At 41.2% G+C, this 7,674-nt stretch overlaps 1 long non-coding RNA gene across 1 annotated transcript; it reads right to left on the reverse strand.

Moving 5' to 3' along the window:
* Nucleotides 1–422: 422 nt before the first annotated feature.
* On the reverse strand, nucleotides 423–7,369 carry LOC146207694 (uncharacterized). Its single transcript, XR_014703339.1, has 6 exons — nucleotides 7,234–7,369; nucleotides 5,245–5,451; nucleotides 4,557–4,620; nucleotides 3,765–3,924; nucleotides 2,285–2,414; nucleotides 423–527 (listed from the first exon to the last, which is right to left on the reverse strand). It is a non-coding gene; the product is annotated as an uncharacterized LOC146207694 (long non-coding RNA).
* Nucleotides 7,370–7,674: the final 305 nt, after the last annotated feature.

A 7,674-nucleotide genomic window follows, 5' to 3' on the forward strand; every position in this document is an offset into this window, starting at 1 on the left:
GGATTTCTGTTTTCTGAATACAGCATTTAGTTCATTTCTGCTTTACAGAATTTATGCCTTCTGAATACAGCATCAAGTCCATTTCTGCATGACCGAATTTTCCTTTTTCTAATTACGTTAAGCAACCTGTTACACAGACCTTCTCTTGCAATTATGAAGCTGTCTGCTTTCTGAGTCACGCGCACAATCAACAAAAAATGAAATCTGTTCTTTTACCGACAGTACAGCATCGGCTGGTACAGTTTGTACCAGCCGATGGGATAGATTGTTGATTTCTTTTTAGGAAAAATGTTGGTGTTCTTTCAGCATGCAGTTGAAGTGAGAGTAGCGTCGGTGACCACATGTGAATTTTGCGATTTATCTAGTGAAGAAACATGCACGCGTGCAAATTGTGTAGGACTTTGTATGCAAAAATATTTAACACCCATTCAATGGAACACGTACATACGGTTTATTTCCCTTCGTACATTGAACTGCCTTCGGGGCATGCATCCTCTTTTGTAATCTGCCATTCTGTTTAAGGTCCTCTGAAAAGCAAAAAAAAAGATAGTTTGTCAGAACCATAAGATTCTAGGCACTGGAAAAAGATGGAGAATTGGTTCGATTTGGTTTGGTTTGTGGAGTTTAACGTCCCAAAGCGACTCAGGCTACGAGAGCCGCCGTAGTGGGGGACTCCGGAAATTTAGACCACCTGGGGTTCTTTAACGTGCACTGACATAGAACAACACACGGGCGCCTTACTTTTCACCATTAACGAAAAGACGCAAATTGTTGTTTTCAGCACTTCTAAGGCAGTGATAAAATTAACGCCTGAGTTTCTAGAATTCGACACAAGAAATGAAATAAATTATGAAAAATCTATGAACCAAACTGCAGCGGAGGTGACCCCGCCGGGGTGCTGCAGTGGTAAGACGCCCGACTACTGTGCCGGAGTACCCGAGTTCGAAACTAACATGCAAAGAATGGATGTCAGACATATAAAGACCTTTTACTGATAATTTGCACGCTTAGATAGGGTAAAGGACTTGAGTTTAAACTTAAAAAAAAACTGAGTGACTATCAGTGATCTTAAATGTACCACTGCACAAGGGCAAAATTATTGCAGAAGTCAGAACCATTTTTGGTAGGTCAGCTGTTTCAGTTTTTTCATGAGCAAACTTTCGACAAATGGGACGCTGGCATTTGAATGTTACCCCTGGACGTTCATTTTTCTCTGTACTCAATATTGGGAACCAAGTGGCACATGTTTCGAATGTATTACTACATGCTAAATCTGCCATGCCTTTTACTTTCTCTATGTAAAAAAGGTAAATATTTGTTGAAAGTCATGCACGAGATGAAATGGGAAAAAAGCTTCGGTGATGCGGAAACGCAGAATTTTCAATTATTACACTGTTTCCAGGATCATGGTTAAAGACACATAAATAAATATATATATATATATATTAAAAAGACGAAGATCATGGCGTCTTGCCCTATCAAGTCCTGGAGCATCAATGGACAAGAAGTGGAAGCTGTGACAGATTTTCTATTCTTGGGCGCCAAGATTACCTCGGAAGGAGACTGCAGCCATGAAATTAGGAGACGCCTGCTTCTGGGAAAGAGAGCAATGGTTAGCCTTGACCGCCTAGTAAAGAGCAGAGACATTAGTCTACCAACCAAGATCCGTATAACCCGTGCTATGGTCTTTCCAGTTGTGATGTATGGATGCGAGAGTTGGACTGTGAAAAAGGCTGACCGCCGAAGAATTGACGCGTTTGAATTGTGGTGCTGGCGAAGACTCTTAAGAGTTCCTTGGACTGCCAGAAGATCAAATCAGTCGATATTGTCGACCATAAACCCTGACTGCTCATTGGAGGGTCAAATTCTAAAGTTAAAGCTCAGCTACTTTGGTCATCTGATGAGAAGAGAGGAGTCGCTGGAGAAAGATTTGATGTTGGGAAAGGTTGAGGGTCGCCGGAGAAGGGGTAGGCAGCGAACGCGATGGTTAGATGGCATTCTCGAGGCATTGCAGATGAAGCTATGTGATGTTAAGAAGATAGTGAGAGACCGGAAAGCGTGGCGTGACATGGTCCATAGGGTCACGAAGAGTCGGACACGACTGAACGCCTGAACTGATATATATATATATATATATATATATATATATATATATATATATATATATATATTTATTTAAATGAGGAGGCATCAGTTGTTTTTAACGTAGCAAGAATTCATCAACAAAGATCAAGAGAGCCATGAAGGCATGCAGTCAAGAACAACCATGAGAAAATTGACATACATGCTTAGTGTATCAGGAAATGGAACGAAGCTTCTGCGCCAACTTCATAACTGTCGAATGGACACTGGTGAGAGACTTCTTTCCGCCTGGCCACTTGCTCCCTGACAAGGGACAGATGAAAAATATTTGCCTGTAAAACAGAAATGACTTGTTTTAGTTATGTTTGTTTTACCAAAGAATACATTGTAACATGCTTGTTATGTTTGTTGCTTAGTATTTCATAAACCTTATGAAACACTGAATAGTTGGCTAAGTAGTTCTGCTAGAATATTCAAAGGCGAACAAACGTTTTCAGTGCAACTATTTAACATTCATGCAATTCTCGAACACTGATGTGTATCGCTGACTGCTTACTATTCCAAAAGCTTCGGCTGCAGAAAAAGGTGAAATGGTGGCTAAACAACCTGTAAAAGTTCTTTTAGTTATTTATATATCTCTGGATATAAGTAAATAAAATCGTAATGTACAGTGGCATAGATTCACGTATTCTGCAATACCCCAAAAAAAGGGAATTGCAAACGCGCACAAAGTCACAGGTGTATATTTTGTTGGAGCTACGAGAGGTTGCACACTAATAGAGCTTAAGTTATGTGCAAAAATATTTCGTAGATTTTTCTTACAGTAAGGAACAGATCTGGCCATCACATCGGTGCATGTCAGTAACGTGTTAATAAAAAGCCCTTGGGCTAGGTGTTTAGAAGGCTCTTGACGAAAGTGACAAGGGCACGTTGTTCGGCCTAGTCCCGCGAGGCAAGCAAAATGAGCCATGGTGGGGTTCGAGGCAAATAATAAGTGGGAGACTAGAAGTCTGTATGGCGTTGTGTGAGGCAATGTTCTATATCTGCTTATATATGTGAACAGCTAGGGCACTGTGATATGGAAGAGTGTTTGTACAAATAAAGTTTGGCTGCTGTGTGAAGACGGAATTGCTGAAGGATGCACTTTTCACAGATCGATAAGGGTGGGCGTTCTAAGTGGCAAGTTAGCTGAGTCAAATCACTGGTGCGTGCATTATTCATAGCCTATCGCTTTATACACCGTCTGCATTCACCCTCGGTGGGCTCGTCCATAGGAGCCTCAGCACCCGGTTTACAATAGAGCAGGCAAGCTAGTAGTAAGCCAGCTCATAGAAGTGCACAGAAATTATGTTTTCTTGCCTGCACCACTGCTGAATTTGACAAGATAGGGAATACTATTTTCTTAATGAAAAAGATGAGTACTGGAAACAAGACTAGAAAAGTAGCGTTACATGCATTAGTATATACAGCACATAATTATAAATCAGTTCTAAAAGCAACAAGAAAAGTAAGGCCAGGAGGAAAGATATTTTCAAATGGTCATTTAAAGGCACTATCCTGAAATGCTTCGCCTCAATATGTACAATAAACGAAGAATCAAGTGTTAAATAGAGAAATGACATTCATTCCATATATACGATACAACCAGAAAAAAAAAAAAAAAAAAACGATAAGAGCCTCACCTCTGGATAAATTCCAGCGTCGTTGCCGCTGGCTCTGCATACTGAAGATTCAGGACTTATTACAGCACGAAAAGCAGGCAAGCTGCCTCACTGAATGATGCTGGCTCTATAAATACAGCCTCCTGTTCACAAAACACGCACTGCTTTCCATATATGGTACCTGAAATAGAATAAACATTTTTGTTTTGCTTCTAATGCAACACAGTGCCAGTGCTTTATTTACAGTAGCCTAAAAACTGATGGCATCATACGCACTGGTGCTGCCAATATGGAAGGAGCAGGTAATTTGCAAAAAAAAAAAAAAAAATGAAGAGAATTTTTTGGTTAATTTTTAATAACATAAATATTGACTTCAGTATTGTAAGCCATAAAAAATGCTAGTAACAAAAAAAAAAGAAAGATGTGCCTGTCGCGCAAATTTATATAGTAATCATTATCTGAATACTCGAAGTAGCAACTTTGTCCCATTCTTTTTCGGAAGTCTATGCCTTCAAATGGTAATTTTGACTGAAATAGGAACACATAGTGATCTTGTATAATGCTCGCATATCTACAGTTTACAAGAACATATACCCATACCCATTGGTCTGATATATGACAATATCTCGTAATCTATGAAGACAGCTTCCCAAAATTTAAACCGTAATTTAATTTTATTAGTTAGCCTTTTTGTGAATGAAGAGCTAAGTAATCCAGGAGAAGGCATGGATCACTATAATTAGTCCAACCACACAATCTGCTGCCGCATCCATATGTGCAAAGCATGATAATAAATACCGTCATCAAGCTTACCGAGTACAAATATAACTGGCGTGGACGGCAAATCGGAGATCCTGGATGTAATGCTCGTGCCTTCCTGATAAGAGACGGGAGTAAAATCAAATGCATGTGGTAACGAACAAGAACAGTTTATAGTGCTCCAAAACAGTGATAACTGACTAACTTTATAGCCATGTTTCTTTACTCAGCCGATGCACCAAATCCTTTGGTTTCTAGGAACATATGCGCGGCAAACAATACAGCTGCTGATATTCCGACAGTCACCTGCAGATTTAACTTCAATGGTGCAGCTCTCTATTCCATACTACAGATGCTAAGCATTTCAACCAAAATGGCGGTGACAGGTGTACCTTTTCTTTTTACAGCTAAGAAGTTTCCTTTCTCTGATGGGTTCCGCTCCTATTCCGTATAGCCATAAGCATCAGTCTTGCAAGCAGAGAAGAGTGGTGCCAGCATATGGCAGCTACCGAACCTAACAAGCATACTGAAAAGACGTAAGGGAAGTCAAACTGCAATAATCAAGGCTTCTAATAATTATAGTTCTTTCTTCTTTCTTTCATATAGTTCCAAGTTTCAATGAATAAGGCCATGAAGACTGTTAGGTTATACCTGACACCACAATAGTTTCACATTATTTTACAATCTCCAAAATGGATTGCTCAGGATTCACTACTGAGGTACAGTGGGGTTTATAACTCACTTCAAAGATACGGTAGAGAGCACGAGGGTCGTCCTTGAAGTATGCGGCAAGGAGATGCATTACCACATCTGCCTCAGCTCTGATGTTGCTTTTTGTTTCTTCGAGCTGCCGCTCCGCAAGCAGGTACATGATTTCCTTTGAAGGTGCACTGTCAAGGTACTTCACAAGGAGTGGAGCGCATATTGCAATACTGTCCTGAAATGTGACCTGGAATAAATTAAAACATTTTTTTTTCATCATTGGCAAGCAAAGATTATCGGTAGGCTTCAATGGAAAAAAGCAAATGTTTGCGTTGACATGTATGCTGAAATTTAAATTTGCAGCAAGAAACACTGCAGTATGCTACCTATTTTCTACGGCTATCACAGTATCACCATTGAATATGATGCGGGTCTGGCAGTCCTAAAGCAAAGAAACAAATTATCGGGAAAAAAAATAAACATTTAAAAGTTCTCATAAAATGTTGCCATATACATCTTACTGATTAAATGTAGCTGCAGATCTTCACCACCCTAGGATTTCCACAACTTTCGCTGCTCTGCACAAAGTCTGTGCTTGTAATGCTCAATTTTTTAATTCGCAAAAGCAAGATCTTTCACAGCATAGCTTGGTTTCCTCACATATCAGTCAGCAGAACTGAATATTCACAACTCCAACTTGTACACTGCAGCCATTCTCCTTATCTTACCTGAACATCTTTCCCAAGAAAGTTATGCGCGTGACTGCAGAAGAATGGTCTGTGAAATAACAATGGCCATTCTTCTTTCACTTGGTCTGTGGTATGCACAGGGTTAACCGAGTTGATGAACACCCGTTGGTAAAAATATGTTTCTTTCACGTACGCCATTGCAAGCGGCACGTCTATATCTCTGAATGTTTTCCTTCCTTCCTTTTTCAAAAAATCAATTTTTTCATGGTCATTTTCGGCAATTGGCGTTTGAACAGGCTGCCAGTTCTGACAGCCATAGCTGCTGCTTTTACTTTTCTTAACTTGTTTTTTGGTCTGCTGAAGTGCCTGTGTTTCACGATGCTAATTTTCTACTCTGTTCTCTATTTGAAATGGTCCACAATATATGACACAAGCTGCATCCGTAATGACTCGTATCTCCCGCAGGATGGCACAGTACACAGGAAGGCAATGTTTTCTGTTTCAGCATGGTTTCTGTGGTGCCTGAAGACATGGCTTTTGAAGGTTCGGTAGTTCTTGAACGTAGCACCGCACGGACTGAATGGACATAAGTCTCCACCGAGTACACTACTATGATAAGAAAAATGTTCAAAGTAGGCCAGCCATGTAAAAAAGCTCTGCGCACATCTCGGACATCTGTTCATCTTTCAGCACCATCCGGTAATAACGCTATAATAAAAAATAAGTTGTCATATAATTTACAAACAAGCTGTCATACGAAGACCACCCCGCGCAAAACCCTCTGAACAATCAGCACCATGTCTTATCACCTGCCAAAGCCACGCCAGTGATTTTTCGCTGACAATTAGCCGAATTTTCTGCTAATCAGCAACTTTAACGCTATCGCATTAATTTTGCATACTGCGGTCGAACAGCTCCAGTTGAAAACAAACTTCCACGGTAGAAACGAGCGGCTTAGTTCGCGATTGACAAGTGGTTTATGCCTCCTTAAATCTGATAACCGCAGCTGACCAAAATACAAGCCAAGGTGCTGCTGTGTGCTGCTTAAGTACCGCTCAACATCGGACGTTTGTTTAGTCGGACAGTGCTATAAAATAGTTTCGATATGGTCCGAGTAGTTCCTCTGTCTGGACTCATCATGCGGAGAAACGAAAATCATATGAGCAATGCAAATAAACAAGTTTGCAAAGAGAGCGCGCCCTGTATCGAAATTGTTCACTGAATAAAACGTTTGCACTGCCTGAATGGCGCCTTTGCGAAGCGCGCAGCACTGCTCTTAGACACCCGTACGAAGCCAGTCACGAGTTGCACCTCAAAGACAATTGTAAGATTGTTCTCACCTGTTAGGCGAACACGTTGTCTTTTTTTGCTCGTCGGTGATCCAGATGTATTCGCAAGCGCACAAGATGGCTGGGTCGTCAAAGATAAAACGTTGCAATGCAGTATCGCAGTCCAGACGTTCAGCTCCACACGTCCACGCCATGTGCTCACTTGAAAAAGGCGCGAGAATGCAGTGCGCAACCGCTACGGCGCATGCGTCATTGCCCTAGCGACGAGGGGACGAAGCAGTCGTCGGCGCGGGCGCGGGCGGCTTTATGCAGCAGACGGTGCGGGGTAAGCGCGAAGGCGTGAGAACGTTGTTTTCCGCTGGGAGATGACACGTACAAGGCGTGATTAAAAAAAAAAAAAATTGGCTTACATCGAATCGACCAACACGGCGACAACCGAAGAGCCTGGGAACACCGACTTCTAGAGCAGTTTTCTATTTGTTTTTATAGTAA

Source organism: Amblyomma maculatum, chromosome 1 (assembly GCF_055883805.1).
Source record: "Amblyomma maculatum isolate TAMU_Amacu chromosome 1, ASM5588380v1, whole genome shotgun sequence".
In the NCBI taxonomy this organism is placed as follows: Eukaryota; Metazoa; Arthropoda; class Arachnida; order Ixodida; family Ixodidae; genus Amblyomma; species Amblyomma maculatum.